Genomic DNA, 18,773 nt, shown 5'->3' with positions numbered 1-18,773 from the left:
TAAAAGCAGTGTATATCATCTAAGGTTCAATGGAATCCTTATCAAAATCCCAGTAACATTTTTGCAGAACTAGAAAAATACATCCTATATATTGCATATTTGAAAGTAGCTAAGAAAAATCTAAAAAAAAAAAAAACTCACTAAAACAAAAGGCACGTGGTTGGCTCAGTTGGTTAAGCGTCTGCCTTCAGTTTGGGTCATGGTCTTGGGGTCCTGGGACTGAGTCCCAAGTTCAGCTCTCTGCTCAGCATTGAAAGTTGCTAAGAAAGTAGATCTTAAAAGTCCTCATCACAAGAAAAAAAAGTTTATGTATGGTGACAGATGTTAATTAGACTTACTGTGGTGATCATTTTGCAATATGTACAAATATGGGGTCATGTTGCGTGCCTAAAACTAATACAATGTTTTATGTCATTTATACCTTAATTTTAAAAAAAGAAAAAGAAAAATCCATGTATGCAAAATTTTAAGGGACCTGAATAGCTAAACAATCTTGAAAAAAGAAGTGCAAAGCGGGAAGTCTCACATTTCCTCATTTTAAAATGTACTGCAAAGCAATGGTAACCAAAATAGTACGATACTGGCATAAAGACTGACATATAGACCAAGGGAACAGAAAGGAGAGCCCAGAAATAAACCCTCACTTATACAGTCAAATAATTTTCAACAAAAGACCGTTCAATAGGGAAAGCACAGGCTCTTCAGCAAATGGCTTTGGGAAGTATGAACTCATACTTAACACCATATACAAAAATTAACTGAAAAATGGATCAAAGACCTAAATGGAAGAACCAAAATAATAAGACCATTAGAAGAAAACATAGGGGAAAATTTTCATGACACTGAATTTGGGAATGACTTCTTGGATGTGACACCAAACGTACAAAGCGACAAAATAAAGAATAGATTATTTGCACTTTAGCAAAATTAAAAACTTTACGCATCAAAAGACACCATCAGCAGAATGAAAAGACAATACACACAGTGGGAGAAAATACATGAAAGTTATATATTTGGTAAGGCATTAATATCCAGAATATGTAAAGAACTCCTATAACTCGACAACACAAAAACAAAACACCCGATTTAAAAATGGTCAAAATGAGCAGACATTTCTCCAAGGAAAATATTACACATGGCTAACAAGCACATGAAGAGATATTCAACAACGCTAATCATTAGGGAAATGCAATTAAAACCATATTAGATAGAGCTACATACCTATTAGGATTGCTATTATCAAAGCCCAAAACATAACAAGTGTTGGTGACGGTCGGTAAAATCGGAACCCTTGTGCATTGCTGGTGCAGCTGCTGTGGAAAATAGTGCAGTGATTCCTAAAAAAAATTACACTGAATTACCCTCTGATCCAGAAATTTTATTCTGGGGTATACCCCCAAAAGAATTGAAACAGATATATATAGGCCTGTGTTCATAGCAGCATTGTTCCCAATAGTGAAAAGGTGGGAATAACCTCAATGAGAAATGACCCAAGGTGAATATGCAAAATGTGGGTTATACATGCAATGGAATATTATTCAGACCTAATTGTGAAGTTCCACCGCATGCTACAATACGATGAAACTTGAGGACATTGTGCTCAGTGAAATATGCCAGTCACAAAAAAACAAATAATTGTATAATTCCACTAACATGAGGTACCTAGAGTAGTAAAATTCACAGAGTCAGAAAGTAGGTTGGGGTTGCCAGAGGCTGGGAGAGAGGAAAATGTTTAATGGGTACACAGGTTCATTTGGGGAAGATGGAAAAGTTCTGGAAATAGACAATGGTGATGATTGCACAGCGATGTGAATGTACTTAATGCCACAGAGCTGTATACTTAAAATGGTTAAAATGGTGAATTTTATGCCATGTGTATTTTACCATAGTAATAAAGTATACATCAACTTATCCCATTTTTTATTTTTAATGTATATGCTTAAATATATACAAAAGGATATATCTACAATGTTAACAACAATTATCTCCTGTTAGATTATGCGTGATTTGAGGTATTATCTAATTTTCTAAATATTATTTATGATGAACTTGGTTCAGTTGTATAATAAAATAAAATCCTGAAAAAATGTGATGAGCAAGATTTCTAGTAATAGCAGCGTAAGGTCTTAGCAATTCTCCTCCATAGAAAACAAGTATAAAACTGGACAAAATTATTTTGCTAACAAAGAACTGGAAATGACCCAAGGCAGGTAACAACTTGACTAGTCTTTACTCAGGAAAAACTGCTACTGAGGATAGGAGCAGTGAATCTGTGACCTCTATGCCTGGGGGTGTTCAGGCTTCTCTCATCAAGGACAGCAACAACCCACAGCTTCACTGGCCAAAGGTGGACATGGTTGAAGGGTTGCCTATTGCACAGGGAGATTTTGAAAGTGAAAGAGCCATATGTGATGGCTAATTTCTGTGTCAACTTGACTGGGCTAAGGGATGTCCAGATAACTAGTAAAACATTATTTCCAGGTGTGTCTGTGAGGGTGTTTCCGGAAGAGATTAGCATTTGAATAGGTGGACTGAGTAAAGAAGATTGTTTTCCATCACCCAATCCACTGAGAGCTTGAATAGAACGAAAAGGCAGAGGAAGGATGAATTTGCTCTTTTTGCCTGAATGGGGCATCCGTCTTCTCCTGCCCTCAGACTTCAGCACTCCTGATTCTTGAGCCTTCAGACTCAGATCAGAACTTACACCATCAGCCCCCTGATTCTGAGGCCTTTGGACTTAGATTTATACCATCAGCTCCCCTGGTTTTCAGGACTTCCGATTTGGACTGAATTGCATCACTGGCTTTCCTTGCTCTCCAACTTGCAGATGGCAGACTGTGGGACTTCTCAGCCTCCATAATTTGTTAAGCCAATTCCCATAATAAATCTTCTCTTATTTATCTATATCTTTATATCCTATGTTCTATTTCTCTGGAGAACCCTGACTAATACACCATAGACAGGCAAAGACAGCAAATTCCTCATACATCTTAGGCTGAATGCTAAGCTAAGCATAAATGTGGAGAGCCCAAAGAACTCAGAGGAAATTGAAAACCTGGGGACACTTGAACACTTTCTCCTCCTTCTTCTTAGCTTACCTGAAACTAGAACCTTTGAATGAGCTCCTCAACACACCCAGAGCTCAGATAGCCAGGGTTTAAAAGCTCATTAGCTTTTGGGCTGCCTGGGTGGCTCAGTCATTAAGCATCTGCCTTTGGCTCAGGGCATGATCCCAGAGTCCTGGGATCAAGCCCCACATCAGGCTCCCTACTCCACTGGGAGCCTGCTTCTTCCTCTCCCACTCCCCCTGTTCCCTCTCGCTGGCTGTCTCTCTCTCCATCAAATAAATAAATAAAATCTTTAAAAAATAAAATTAAATACAATTAAAATAAATCCTCATTAGCTTGAGATGGCTGAGCATAACCTTTGCCCAATCATTGGTTGACCTTAAACTATTCAGACGCAGGAGGGAACCAACTGAAAATAGAAAAAATAAAAATGTTTTATTTTACCAGAAGCATTAACAGCTTCACACTGCGGGAGACACAGTTTGCAGTTTGAGTCCAAGTAAGATTTTTTTTCTTTAAGATTTTATTTATTTATTTGACACAGAGAGACACAGCCAGAGAGAGAGGGAACACAAGCAGGGGGAGTGGGAGAGGAAGAAGCAGGCTCCAGTGGAGCAAGGAGCCTGATGCGGGGCTCCATCCCAGGACTCCAAGATCATGCCCTGAGCCGAAGGCAGACTCTTAATGACTGAGCCACCCAGGTGCCCCTGAGTCCAGGTAAGTTTTTGCTTTTGTTTTTAAAGATTTTATTTTTAAGTCATCTCTACACCCAATGTGGGGCTGAAACCTACAACCCCAAGATCAAGAGTCTTACACTCTGTGGACCAAGCCAGCCAGAGTCCAGGTAAGCTAATTGCCTAATGAAAACAAAAAATTAACAACTTCAGGAAAGCCAAATAATCTAGAATTGCACAGTGTATTATCCATAGTGTCCAGTTTTCAACCAAAATTACTGTACACACAAATAAGCAGGAAAGTGTGACCCATATCAGGGCAAAAATAAATAAATGAGTAAAAAAGTGGGGGGGGGGTAGTAGAAACTGACTCTAAGTCCAAGTGTTAAATATAGATGAAAAAACTCCAAAAAAGCTATTATAAATATGTTCAAAGAATTAAAAGAATATATATTCAAAAAATTAAGGGAAAATATACTAGGAAGGAAGTGAACAATGAGGGACTCTCAACAGAGAAATTAAAACTTAAAAAAATCAGATAGAAATTCTAGAGCTAAAAAGTACAGTATCTGAAAAAGAATGTAAATCCACAAGATGAGCTCAACAGTATATATGAGATAATAGAAGAAAGAAACAATGAACTTGAAGATAAATCAGTAGAAATTCTCCAGATCGAAAACCACAAAGATTGAGGAAAAAAATCAACAGAATCTCAGAAATCTGCAAGATAGTATCAAGCATTCCAACATATGTTTAATAGTAGCCCAAGAAGGAAAGAGAAGAAAGAAGTGGGCAAGAAATATTTGATATATAATGGCCAAAATCGTCCCAAATTTGGTGAAAAGCATTGACTCACAGATCCTTGAAACTCAACAAGAAAGCTAAACACAAAGAGAGTCAAACCCAGATGTATCACAGTCAAACTGCTGAAAGACAAAGACAAAATCTTGAAAGCAGCAAGACAAAAATGATGCATCACGTATAGAGGACTAATAATTTAAGTAGCTGGCTTCTCATCAGAAATAATGGAGACTAGAAGACATTGTAATGGCATATTCAAAGTGATGAAAGAAAAAAAACTTGTTGACAAAGAATTCTCTATACGATAAAATTTCCTTCAAAATAAGGGTGAAATGAATTCAGTTGCAGATAAATAAAAACTGAGCAAATGTGTTGTTGTCAGATCTGCATTACAATAAAATATAAAGGAAAAACCGAGTAAAAACTTTAAACAAAAGGCTCTAACCAGAGCCACAGGTTAGAATGAAGAGCACTGAAACTGGTGATTATGTGGCATATTTTTTCTTTTGTTTTCTTAATTTCATTAAAAGATATATGACTGTTGAAAGCAAAAATTATCATACTGTGTTTATAACGGACATAGATGTAATATATGACAACAATAGCTCAAAGGAAAGTGGGTACAACTATGCTAGTGCAAAGTTGGTGGAAGTTAGTTATTATTAACTTGAATTAGATTGCAATAAGGTCAGGATGCATATAGGGCAGTGCCTACAACAATCACCAAAAACCCACAAAAATATTGAAAAGAGAACTAAAATCATACGTTAGAAGAATTATTTAACACAAAAGTAGGAAGTACAGAAGAAACAGAGAAGCAACTAAGAGAGAGACAAGTAGAAAACGAACAGCAAAACTGCACACCAACTCTAGCCAGGTCAGTAATACAATAACTATAAATGGGTTAAACCTGACAGCAAAAGGCAGAGATGCTCTAGATTGGATTGAAAAGCAAGATTCAACTCTATGCTTTGCACAAGAAAGTATGATGATGGGAAAGGATGTCCCATGCACACGGAAGCATGAGAGGACTGGACTGACCATATCAATAACCAACAGAAAAGGCCTTAAGACAAGGAGTACAAGATAGGAGATAACAAAGAGATGAGCAGAAATTAATACAATAGAAAACATGAGAAAATCAATGAAATTAAAAGTTCCTTCTTAGAAAAAATCAATGAAATTGATAAACCTTCAGCTAGACTCATCAATACAAAAGAGAAAGCAGTCACAAATTACCAATGTTAATACCAACTAACGAAATTGATTTGGTAATTTAAAGTCTTCCCCCAAAGGAGAGACCAGGTCCAGATGACTTCACTAGTGAATCCTATCAAATATTTAAGGAAGAAGTACTACCAATTCTCCATAAACAGGAAATACAGGAGGAAGAAACATTTTCCAATTCATTAATGAGGCTACTATTATCCTGATAGCAAAGCCAGTCAAGGAAGTTGCGAGAAGAAAAAACCATACGTCAATATCCCCCATGAATACAGATACAAAAACCTTTAACAACTATCAACAAATCAAATGCAGCAATGTCTACAAAGGATAACACACCATGCCCAAGTGAAGTTCATCCCATCAGTGCAAGGTTGGCCTAATATCCTGAAATCAATTCATATATTACAGCATATTACGCGATAAAGGAGAAAAATCATACAATCATCTCAATAGATGCAGGAAAAGCATTTGACCAAACGTGACATTTACTCTCAATAAAAACCCCTCAGCCAACTCGGAACAGAAGGGGGCTTCCTCAACCTGACAGAGCATCTGGCAAAACCCCACAGCTCGCAGCAGATTCAGTGGCGAGAGACTGAAGCTTGCTACCTAAAATCAGGAGCAGGGCAGGGATGTCTGGTGAAGCATTTGACATCGTACTATTGCACACCCACCAGAATGGCTAAGATTGAAAACCAAACCCTACACCTGACCATACCAAGTGTGGGTGAGGATGTAAAGAAAATGGTATCCCGCGCACTGCTGGCGAGAATGCCAAATGGTATAGCCGCTTTGAAAAACAGCCTGACGGGTTTCTTTTTTTATATATACATATTTTCTTTATTTTTTTAAGTTTTATTTATTTAAGTCATCTCTACACCTAACGTGGGTTTGAACTCACAACTCTGAGATCAAGAGTTGCACGCCCCTTCCAATTCAGCCAGCCGGGTGCCCCTTGTCGGGTTTCTTTAAAAAAAAAAAAAACACTTTATCTCATGATCTAGTAATTCTAGTCCAAGTCTCTACCTCAGCAAATTGAAAACATCTATGTCCACACGGAGATTTGTATGCCAATGAGCATGGCCACATTATTCATAATTCAAAAAAAGCTGATCCACCCCAAATGTCCTTCAACAGGTGAACACTGAACAAAACGGGATCGATCTAGCCATCCGATTGGAATACTCTTTCGCAATGAAAGGGAACAGTCTAGGGATACAAGCTCCAAAACATTATACTAAACAAAGAAACCAGACACCAGGGATCACATACTGTCTGATGTCACTTATATGAAATTCTAGGAAAAGGGAATCAACAGTGACAGGAATTACATCAGCATTGATCAGTATTTGCGGTGTTTATCTGCAAAGGGGTACGAGGGAAACTGGGGTGCTGGAAGCGTTCCAAACCTTGACTATGGACGTGGATGCACGACTGTGCATATTTACCGAAATTCACTGAACCGAAATTCACACATTTTAAACAAGTGAAGTTTATGGAGTGTAAATCATAGCTCGGGAAGGCTGTCAAAGACATGGGACAAGGAGCAGCGCTCCGACCCATTCCCACGTCTGGCTGGACACGGTGCACCACACGCGGCCAACCTCCTGGGCAGGGTGGCTGGGAAGGTGAGGGCCACGAAGACAGTGGCCAGGCCAGCGGCACAGAAAGGCCCGTGACCCAGTCACTGCGAAGCAATGCAATGAGGCTTCACTGGAGTCCCCAGTGCTGTGGGCGTGCCAGGGAGGGAGCTGTCAACCACTTCCGGGCGGGGATAGGCCTCCTTGGAGCCCAGACGGTGGGGAGAGTGGGAACAGTGGGGACATAGGCCTGTTGGCTCCTCTTCCCAGCACCGTGTCCCTCCTCTGCCCACCCACCAAAGCACCAGTGTGCTGTCGTTTCTCTTTTAATTAAAGTGAATTAAAATTAATCTTGCCCGAAGAGTTTCTTGATACCTCTTGGAATAATTAGGGTCTCCCCCAGGGCATCGCAAAGACTGGATTGGGCCCCTCCATCTACTCCCTAAGGACAGCTTTGGAGATGTCTCCTGGATACTGATTTGATCCCAGTGGAGGGAGGGGAGGTAGCAAGAAGGACAGTGTTGCGGGCAGAGAGAACCACCTGTCCAAGGGCCCCGCAGGGGGACTTGGCGTGTTCGAGCAGCTGTCCCCAAGTCCGGTGCGGCCAGAGCAGAGTTAGCAATGACCTAAAGGAACCACCAAGGTCTAGGATGTAAACTGCCAGGGGCATGGGACGTTTCCAGGGGCAGAGCCGAGTCTTGTGATGTTATTCAGCTCCATTAGCATACTTAATGGTCCCGAGGGCGTTGCTCTGTCCTGTGCCACGGGCAACCCCTTGAGGGCAGAGCCTGTGCCTCACATGATTTCCTTATATGTCTGCAAAGGATGGAAGGAATGTTTATTGCAAGCCTACCGCGTACTCTATGGGCATGATAGCAGGGAGTCCTTATATGGTGAGTTATTTCATTATCCCTGCTTTAGAATAAGGAAGTTGGGGTCCAGAAAGGTGAAGTGACTTGCTCAAAGTCACACAGACTTCAGGCAGAGCTGGGATTCAAACCACGGTCTGCCTTCTCCAAGCCCCAGCACCACTTCTAGTCCTACACCGAGAGCTAAGAGCTGTTCAGAAAGCTTGGTGGCCCAAGAGCCTGGCTGGGCCTGGCCTAGGTTCTGGGCTCATTCCCTGAATCCCAGCACCCAGGAGAGGAGGCAGGTCGGCAGCCTGAGGTCAGAACCTCCCTGTCCACATGGCTCCGTGCCTCAGTTCTCCTGGGTACTAAGGAACGGCATGATCATTTCAGGCGTGACTAAGGCTTGGAAGATGTACTGAAAGTAAGATCCAGTGACTAAGAGGAAGGAAGGGGTGTCCTCGGCACCCACCCTTGCGCCACACAGCCGTTTCCCAATTCCCTCTACTGGTTTGACCGAGTTGATGGGAGAGAGGCCGGGAGGGAGGAGTGGGCCTGTAGGAGCCAGTTGCAGGAAGCTGGCTGGGCAGGAGGGGGGCAGGGTAGCTACAGCCTCCCAGCCTCCCTGCTTCCTGCCCTGCCTCGTACCCCTCAGCCCCCCATGAGGCTGCCCCTCGGAGCTCCCCTTCACGCCGGGACGAAGCCCAGCTCCTGAGCCCGGCTTCTGCTGCCCTGCTTTTCAGTTTCAGCTCCCACAGATCCCCACCTCGCAAGTTTCTGCCCTCCCAAAATACATTTCCGAGCCCCATTTCATGGGATCTGAGCTGGGCCACATCTGCTCTTGTTTCCCAGGAGTCCTTGTTCAACTCTTAAAATCCTCAAACAAGCCCCTTTGGTCACCGGACTGATCCGGGGCGCTCTGGGCCAGGCAGCTAGGGAATCACCTTGCAAAGGGCCCGTCCCAGCTCCTGGGTGCCCGTGGCAAACCGCCAGCCAAGTCCTCCTTGGAACACCCTTCGCCATCCCAGGCAAAGCCCACCCTCCCAGCCCATGACCTCCACCAGGAAGGACCCACAGACGCACTGTGGCACTCAGGCCCAGGATTCACGGTGGCTTGTCCCTGGGACTGTCTTCCTATCAGACGGTGAGCCGCTGGTGTGTGGAAGGTGCTGGGGGTCCGTCTGGACATGGAAGGGGGGCGGGGAGAGCAGGGGGAGGGATGAGTCCAGCACAGTGCCCAACCCACACGTGTGTTAGTGAAAAGAAACGGATTCTGGATGCCTCTGTTCGCTAAGGGGGAATTCGGCATTTTACTACATTTTATGAAATTTCAGGAAGGAAACACATGGCAGTTTTTTACAGCCATGAGACATGCTCATGTGTTTTTTGGGTTTTTTTTTCTAGACCCTTCCTCTGAAAAGGGCCTAAATAATTTAGGTTTCGGGGAATCACATATGTTCTCTCTCCTATAACTCTTCTGGGTTTTGTTTGTTTTTTCAACACCTTCAAGATGGAAAAGCCACTCTTAGCTCATGGGCTGTACGCAAACAGGCCACAGACAGCCCGTGGCCTGCAAGCCACGGTTTGCCAAACCCCGTCTACATAGCCGTGCAAGATACAGCCTGTAACCCTTCCTCCAGAAATCACAGCTCCCCGCGGTTTTCATCTGCTTCTCTCTGGACTCTTTCTGGCCATGCCTAGTCTATATATTTGGCAAAATAGGATTCGAGTCTACACCCCATGCAGTACCTGGATCTTTCCTTTTAACAAAATAACGTGGACGTGGCTCCACGCCACCGATGAGGGATCAAGGACACTGTTCTCACGGCCGTGTGGGTCGGCGGCATCTGAGCCCGGCCGTGGCTTTGGTGTATTTACTGAGGGCAGATGAGTTACTGCCTCTGAGTCCTCACTCACCCTATTAAGAGCCAGAAAAAGACAAGTCAAGGAATGGATCTTAGTGCCCTGCGTCCGAGGCTCCCCTCCCACGGCAGACGCGAAGATACGCTTCTGGCAGGTGGTTTTATCGCGTATTTGTTTTCACCCACTTCTTTCCTCCGGCGGCTGGGAGCAGCGGGCGGTGCTGACGAACAGAAGCAGCACAGACGGGCACCGGCTTTGATCCCAAGGCCCGGCCCCGGGAGCAGACGCGGTCAGATGGGAGCCTGGGGCCCGCGACACAGTGGCCCTTGGGCACAAGGCAGTGCAACGGTCTTTTAGGCGAGACAGCACTGGCATTTCTCCTGCACTGGGGTGGCCTCTATTTAGAAGCTCCTGGAGGGGCACCTGGGTGGCTCAGTAGGTTAAGCATCTGCCTTTGGCTAGGGTCATGATCTCAGGGTCTTGGGATCGAGTCCTGCATCGGGCGCCCTGCTCAATGGGGAGTCTGCTTCTCCCTCTCCCTCTCTCTCGGTTTCTCTCAAATAAATAAATACAATTTTTTTAAAAAATAGAAGCTTCTGGAGACGCAGGTCCTCGCTTTCTAGGTGGGCGTTAGGTGCCCTGGCAGACGTGGCCTTGGAGGTCAGGAGACGAGAGTCTTCCATATGTCCTAAAGTACTCTGGTATTTGGAGGTGGGCAAGGGGAGACAGGGGCCTTTGCTCAAGATTATAATGCACAGTCACATGTATCAACCATATCCGGGCTTCATGCCACCTCCACGGACAAGTCTCACACCGGCCCAGGGATCAGCCCACTTTGCAGGTGAGAGACCTTAAAGCACAGAGCAGTCAAGTTATTTGCCCAACATCACACAGTCGGGGACTGGGAGAGCTGGGCCCCAAACCTGGGTCTGACTCGGAAGCTGCTGCTCTCCCGCAGCGCATGAGGCCGGTATCCCATGGTGCAGATGGAAGACAGCCGTGGAAGGGGTGCTGCAGTGAAGTGGGAGGACCCCGGGTTGGGGTGTGGGGACTGGGTCTAGAGCCCACCCACCCCTGAGAAGCAGGAGAACTTAGGACGCTTCTCACCCTCAGTTGGTCTGAACCCTCATCTGTCCAATGGGTGCCTCCCACTCCCCTCCATCCTCAGGGCGACAGGGGGGAGACACAGACCAGAGGGTGGGCCTGAACGCATTGGGTCACGTGGCCTGAGCCAACTTATGCGGAACATCGTGGACAGGTGGCACAGAGGCCAGAAACAATGGAAGGGTGGTGGCCACTAGGAAAAGCACCTGCTGCTTCCAGGGACCAGGTGCCCTGAGCTCGCCAAGCCCATCCCCTCCTTCTGCCCCCTGCACTGCCTGCTCCAGAACCTCTCTCTGCCTCCCCGATGACCATGACCTCGTCTGGTGGCCAGGGTTCCCGCCACCTGTCTCCACCCACCGTCCAACTTCCCCACCCTGCCACCAGCATCGCTGCCCTAAAATCTGAACTGGGCCATGTCTCTCCCCCTCTTCGACTCCCTCTGCTGTCCCCACTGTCCCAACCTGAGCTCCTTGGTGGGACAGAGAGCCGTCCACTGTCCAGGCCCTGCCAGCTCTGGGCTCACCCTGAAAACCGCTCATGCTCCCCTAAACCTGTCTCTCGGCCTTTGTATGCCTTCCCTCTGATTGATGCTGTTCCCTCTGGTTAATATGCTCCCTCCCCTTTTCTGGAAGCCTCTGGTCCATCCTTCAAGACTCATGTCCAGCATCACCTTCCCTGACCTCCGGGCAGTCAGGTGCTGCTCCCCTCCTTCCCCAACGCGGCCAAGCACAAATGGTCCAGTGCATGGAAATCTCTGTGCGCCCACGTCCCCTGGCCCTGCAGGCAAGGGACCTTCCTCATCCTCACACCCCGGTGCCCACATCGGAGCCCAGCTCAGAGTCCACATCAGCCAGCTGACCACCTGCCCAGGGTCCAGGCCCACGCGACAGCTGGGGTGGAGCCTCCGTGCCAGTGGGAACCAGGCAGACCAGGCAAGAAGGTGCTTGTCTGAGCACCAAGCCAAGGGCTGACCTCACTGCTGACTCGGCCTCGCAAACACGAAGGTGGGGGCCGCCCTCCTAGGGAGGGGCGGCGCCCGGGACAGCTTTAACAGGCAAGGTGCATGCTTGGGGGCCAGAAAGCAAGGTGATGAGTCAGGGAAGGGGAGACGCCTTGCCCTAAAAAGGGAGCAGCTTCCCTCCCACAAGTCCCTACTGAGCATATTACACTCATTAAAAGAAAAAGAAAAGAAATAGGAGGGAAAAGGCTCAAGTCCCATAGCTGGCGCTTTTTCTCGGAGGTAATTAATGATCACTCGTAAAGAATGGATGACACCATCCCCGTTTTGAGCCAAAAAACAAGAGCCCCAGGTGTGTGCCAGGTGGCGGGCCCTGAACCCAGCCCAGGCCTCCCGTGCCAAGGACACCACCCCACCCTCTGGACTCATCCCTCGCCCCCCATCCTGTCATTCCCCAAACATCTGCCTCCCGCCCAGCTCCCGGCGGGGAGGGGGGGGTTGGGAGGTCTCTATACCTCTGAGGCAGACCGTGGCTTTCCTACCAAGATACCTGAAAACGGCGTTCACATTGCTGCCTCTCACTGAGCCCCCACAGGGTCACAGGCTCCGTTGGCTGTCTCTGAAACCGCAGGACCACGTGGCGGGCCCTGGTGACCTCATTTTGCAGGTGGAGAAACAGAGACTGGGATCGGGGGAGGGGACTCAAGGTTAGCGGCTGGTCAGTGGCCTCGCAGGAGACAAAGGTCCTCTCTTTCAGCGGCACGACACAGGCCCCATGGCAGCAGCCTTTTGGAAAAAGGGACAGCGTCACTTGCCTTTCCCAGGCAAGGGCTATTTCTGAGAGCCCCTTATAGGACCCGCCGCGAGGAGATGGAGCTGGGTGGGTGAGGGTGGGGGCGTCTAGACCCCGGGTGACAGCAGGTTATGACAGAGCCGGAGGAGGTCAGGCTCTGCATCTCCAACGAAGTCACACCAGGAGCTCTAGCCCTCTAGAGGTCTGCGGGCCACCACATCCAGAGAACCACCCCGCCTCCTTCTGAAGGTTCCAGGGGGACAGGAAATCCCTCCAAGGCAGCTTCACCTGCCCCTGGAGGGAGCTGGACACAGACAAGCGTCTCTTCATGTCCCGCAGCCGAACCAGACCAGAGGGAACCTTCCAGTAGGGCCCATGTTATGGGTTGAACTATGTCCCTCAGAAAGATTTGCTGAAGTCCTAACCCCTAGTCTCTCAGAATATGGTCTTCTCTGGAAATAGGGTCTTTATGGAGGTAATCGAGTAAAATGGGGTTGTTAGGATGGGCCCTAACCCAACATGACTGACGGCCTCCTAGAAAGAGGAAATTTGGACACAGAGGCAGACATGCTCTGAAGAAAGATGATGTGAGGGCCTTAGGGAGGAGACGGCCGGGTGCAGGCAGAGCCAGGGGGGTGGGCGGGGGGGGGGAGGCTTCTACAGGCCAAGGACGCCCAAGGCTATCAGCCACCACCAGCAGCTGGGAGAGAGCTCTGGAGCAGAGTGTCCCTCGGAGGGCTCGGAAGCAGCCCAACCTGCCGACACTTCTAGCCTCCAAAACTGTGGACATGTGTTCCTGTCATTTCAAGCCCCCTGGTTTCTGAGAGCAGCCCCAGGGATGGGCGCGCAGGCCCCACGAGTCAGGGGGAGGACCCTGCACAGGGCCTGTGCTCCAAAGGCCCCTGCTTGATATAGCGTTCTATGTTCTCCACCCTAAATTCTTAATAACGTCTGAACAAGGGGCCCACATTTTCATTTTGCGCTGGGCTCCCGGTAATTGGGCAGCCGGTCATGTTTTCAGATCTCCCTGGCAGGACCCCACCCGGCACAGATATCCACCCCCCACCCCCTCCAGTCAGGGCCCAGCTCGGCGCTGGGCTGTGAACTTGATGGGACCCAGCCAGACATGGTGGGGAGCCTGGGGGTAGGGGCCTCCTGACATCTCGTTTCCCCAAGGACCGCTTCAGGATGAGACACCTCTCTCTGGCCCTTAAATCAGGACTCCTGGGTTCTCTTGCCAAATCATCCCGGTGGGGAGCCCAAAGCAAGCCAAACGTTAGCTTTTGCAGAGCAGGTGGTCACCGGGAGCCAGGCTTGGCCACGCATCACAGCCCCCTTCCTATAGCACTGCGACCTCTTCCTGCTTTGCACTAACTGGGTCCCATCAGCTGGTCATTTCTGGACCCCTCCCCGGAGTTCAGCACAGAAGACTCGATACCTTCTGGGAGCTCGCCATCCGGTGTAAGAGTCAGTTTCTGTTTATTTCTTGTTTTAAAAGCAAACAAACCCTCCTGGGAGGCAAGTCGCCTCATGATGGAGGAGTTTTTATCAGCCACCCCTGCGGAAAGCTGAGGGCTTTGTCCCTCACACCCAGTTGAGCTGGATCCGCCCCTTTGACTGGGTGACCCCGGGGATGCCCCGGGCAGGGAGGAGGGGGGGATCCAGAAGGGAAAAGGGGACTGATTTCTCCGGGATGCCTGGGTCCCGCCTAAAGCAATATCATAGATAATCACATTAACTCCCTGCAATAAAGCCAGGAAGAGATAGACAGATAAACTAAAGCCGGCATAATTGAGGCTCCCAGATAATCCCCATAGCCGACTAGCTTTGAATTTCACCACATGGCAGCCTCCCACCGAGCGGCTGGTGAGAATTCCTTTTCTCACCTTGCCCCCACCTGGTGACCTCATACAGTGGTTCTGGGAGGAGGTGAGGGGCACGGTGGAGAGGAAGGGGAGAGGGTGACCCCAGTGGTGCTGGCAGCCCTGCCATTCCCTGGCCCAGACTGTCTTTCTCCCCTCCCTCCCCAGGTGACTCCTTTGCTGCAAGCATTGCCTCCTCCAGGCAGCCTGCCCTGATAGGGCCATCGCCCACCCCACCCTGTCTGCTTCCTTGCCTCACTCCTTCACGGAACACATTTCACCTGGATTATTCATTTACCTGTCTTTCTTCCTGATTAGATGATGCATTCTTTGAAGCCAGGGTCTTGTGGATTTAATGTTTGGCCTCCGTGCTTTGTGTGGGGCCTGGCGCAGAGGAGAAGGCATGCACTGAAGCTTCCTGGGGGAGAAGAGTCAAAGAGGACAGTAGGGGGAACGGGAAAAGCGGTGAGGAAGGCCAGGCAGGAGAGTGCAGCCAGGCGCTGACTACATGGATGAAGAAAGGAACGAAAGGTTTGGTGAAGTAGAGAAAGACCTCGGGGCCCAGTGACAACAACAGGAAGAGATCCCCACAACCACCACCACCGCCACTACCACTGGAACAGCTCAGACCAACCAGGGCAGCTGGCAGGCAGTGCCTGGAGAACGTTCCAGTGCATCTCGAGAAATTAACCCGAGGGGACAGGCAGGGCCATGGTGGGGGCCCACCAGGGCAGGTTTTGCACAGGAACGTGGACTGATGCAAGTTGGCTTCGTCCTCAAGGCCATGCTGGGAATTTGGGAAATGACAGAACAGGTCGTGGGTCCCCTACTCCCACCAAGACAATTGCCGTTCTATTGGGGTGCGTTTCCTTCCCGCTCCTTCTACGTGTGGTTTTCCGCACAAGAGAGAGCGGAGGCAAGGGATTTCCCCCCAAAGCTAGGAAGGAGGAAGCTGTCCCACCTCCCCCACCCCCACTGTTGAGCCCCACAGGATTCGTGCTGGAAAGTGCTCAGTGTCCCTGTCTGCAGATTCGTGACCCTTCCCCTGTGTGGCCTCGGGGCTCCACCTGGCCTGCCGCACGTTTTTACAAGGCCAGTGAAAGAGTCTACACCTGCACAGACCCTCTTCGGGAACTCAAGGACTCCGAGGAGAGAAGCAGGAGCGTTTTGAGGCCGTCCGGGGCAAAAAAAAAAAAAAAAAAGCAGGGAGCAGTGCCTCTCTGAGGGTCTGCCCGCAACCCGCCACCTTGCCACTCGTTCATTCACTACGTTGGTCCATCAGTCAGTCAGCAAACCTGGGGATCCGGAGAAAACTAATAGGGTCCCTGCCCATTAGGAAGTCTTGTTTGAGGGAGGGGACAAGCAACCAAAGAGACAATTACAACTGGGCGAGCTGAAGGCGCCGTGGAGCGGCCAACCCCGTGGCCAGGAGGTTCCCAGGAACAGGGACTCTGCTTCTGTCCCCTGTCCAGACACCAGAGGGCGGGGACCCGAGAAGGCCTCAGACCAAGGACTCCCTAAGGATGTTGGTCACTGGGTCTCTCCCATCTGCCCAAGGATACCAGGGAGAGGAATTCTACAGAAAGTTCCCCACTGGTGGAAGGACGACCTACTCCAGCTAGTTCCCTGGGAGCTGGGACCACGCGTCCCCCTCACTAGAACCTTCCCTTCATGAGGCTGGTGGATAGAACACAGGATGAAGCTGGGAGCCGAGACGGGCATCCCTCGGCTGAGCAGCCTCCTGAGGGCAGCAGCTGTGCCTCCCCCATCAGACCGGGAACCCCTGAGTCAGGGGCCAGGTCTCTCCCATCAGACTGGAGACTCCTGTTTCAGTTCAGTGGTCCCCGAGGGTTCTGCATCCAGGGTGTGCTTCGTGGACCCCCTCGAACCAGTTACATGGATGCCGATGGACCCCTCACCTTCAGCATTAAGGCTGAGCTGACTCAGCTGAGCACTTGCCGCTCCTTAGAAACAAAACCCAGCTGGCCTCCGCCATCGGAGAGCATTCCGTGAGCCGTGGATCAAACCACGCTCTCCATACCCCAGGAGAAATAACTTTCACTGAAACTTACTCAAAGTGTCAGTGACGCCGTAATAGGGACTCACCGTCTTGGGGTTAGAAGGAAACGGGGTGTTCTGTCCTCAAACGTGGGATCACCCGGAGAGCTGTTGCAAATACGCCTGCTCGGGCAGCCCCGCAAACCAATGAAGGATCCACGGGGGTGAGATCCAAGCATCCAGCCTTTATAAGCTCCCGGGGGATTGCGCTATGGAACCCAGCTGTAGCGGGGTTCCTTCCCAGTACGGGAATCCCGGTTGTTTATTTAGTCCACAGACGGGTACAAAGCACCTACTCTGTGCAGGAAACCAGGGTTATCCTAACCTCTTCTAGAACAACTCTGTTGGTTCTCTGGCTTTTTGGGGGGGTTATTTCTAGTAACGGGGAGCTCACTGCCTCACGTGGCACATCTTTTCCCAAGAGCTGGATTTTAGGGAGTATGGCGGGAAGGGAGATGTGTTGGGAAGGGACGACGAAGATGCCTTGGGTCCCACTATGTGCCAGCACTGGTGTGGGATGCTTCGCAAGCACCCTGTCTTTGAAGCTGGACACCCCCACCCAGTGAGGAGAGGAGTACAAGCCCGGTATCACAGAGGGGGAGCTGGAGCTCAGAGGAACCAGGGACCAATCCAAGAGCACTCAGCTGGTGTGCGGTGAAGCCACACCCACACCCCCAAGGGTCACTTCGGTGGGAGGTCGGGGCTGGCTGGCCCGGCAGTGTGGGGGCCAGGAGGGGAGGCCAGGCATTATGTCTGGGTGTCCAGGAAGAACCTTCCAGGTCTCTCACCCCCACATTCCAGGCACATTCGTGCCCCCAGTTTTCCTTCCCTCTGTCCCTCAGGGCTCGAAGAGTCTGTGCAAAGTCATGGGGACCCGAGAGCTGCTGCTCCCCGACAAGGTCTACCCACACACATAGGACTCAAGCTGGGCAGGGCAATGTTCAAGCCAAAGGAATGACTATCTCATGGTAATACTTGACCACCTCCATCCTAGACATCCAGCCTGGGCTTCCCAAATCATAGCCCGGAGGTGCTGTCCCACCCTGCCCACCCTCCCGAGCGGGCACATCTGTGCAGCAGCAGCTTCTGTCACCTGCCCCTTGGGCTCCTACTGTATGCCAGGCGCACCCCCTGCTTTCTGCCCGGTCCTTCCAAGAGCCCCAAAGGCAGGATGAGCGCGTTCGCTTTACAGACAGAAACCAGGCACAGCCAACTCGGAGTTCTTTCCCACGTAGGCCAGCGTTTTTCAATCTGCAGGTTGTTACCCATTAGCGGGCTGTGAAATCGACGGGGCAGATTACGAGCAACATTTAAACAATAGAAGCAGGTAGAAAAGAGTAAAAAAAAAAATAGTGCACATAGTAAGGGAAGGCTTGCTTCATAAACAAGGCGTGCGTGTGTTGTATGCAAGATCGTGATGAAAAATGTATTTTTTACTGTGAGTTGTGATCCAATAGAAAGCCAATACCCTACACTGTCGTCCACATGACGTTACTATAAAGTGGCTTCCGGGGATGGGGTGACAATGTGCCCTGGGCACCCAGAGGTGAGGGCTCAGGAGGCCACAGCGAGAGATGGCCCCTGTTTCGGACTTAGGGAGAGAGGGGGATCCAGTGGCCACCTTCCGGGACATGAGCAACGGCTCCCTCTGCTAGGAGCTCCCCCGTGCAGATGTTCCATGCTGTTCTTTCGTAACCCCACCCAACCCGTTCTTGAGAAAGCCCTCAGGAGCCAGCCTCAGGCGAAGAGTCCCGCGGCAGCATGAGGGGTGTGGGTTAGACACCGGGAAGCCTTTGATGAGACAGGGCTGGAGTCCGGAATGAGCAAAGTCAGAAGGGTGATAGAGCTTCCATCCGGGGACGTCTCTGGAAGCAGAGATGGGTTTTCTGTCCAGAACAGCACGGCCAGTGTTTCCCTCCAGCAGACGGGGTTGGTCG

The 18,773-nt window shown here is 49.5% G+C and overlaps 1 long non-coding RNA gene across 1 annotated transcript; it reads right to left on the bottom strand.

Moving 5' to 3' along the window:
- Positions 1 to 12,679: 12,679 nt before the first annotated feature.
- Positions 12,680 to 16,979, bottom strand: LOC148107236 (uncharacterized). Its single transcript, XR_015722692.1, has 3 exons — positions 16,885 to 16,979; positions 15,077 to 15,196; positions 12,680 to 12,909 (listed from the first exon to the last, which is right to left on the bottom strand). It is a non-coding gene; the product is annotated as an uncharacterized LOC148107236 (long non-coding RNA).
- Between the last annotated feature and the right edge of the window lie 1,794 nt (positions 16,980 to 18,773).

The sequence above is a fragment of the Ursus americanus genome, chromosome 33 (assembly GCF_024610735.1).
Source record: "Ursus americanus isolate L20-20 chromosome 33, mUrsAme1.1.p, whole genome shotgun sequence".
NCBI classification, from domain to species: Eukaryota; Metazoa; Chordata; class Mammalia; order Carnivora; family Ursidae; genus Ursus; species Ursus americanus.
The sequence above is the reverse complement of the archived record's forward strand: the minus strand, read 5'-3'. Positions and strand labels throughout refer to the sequence as shown.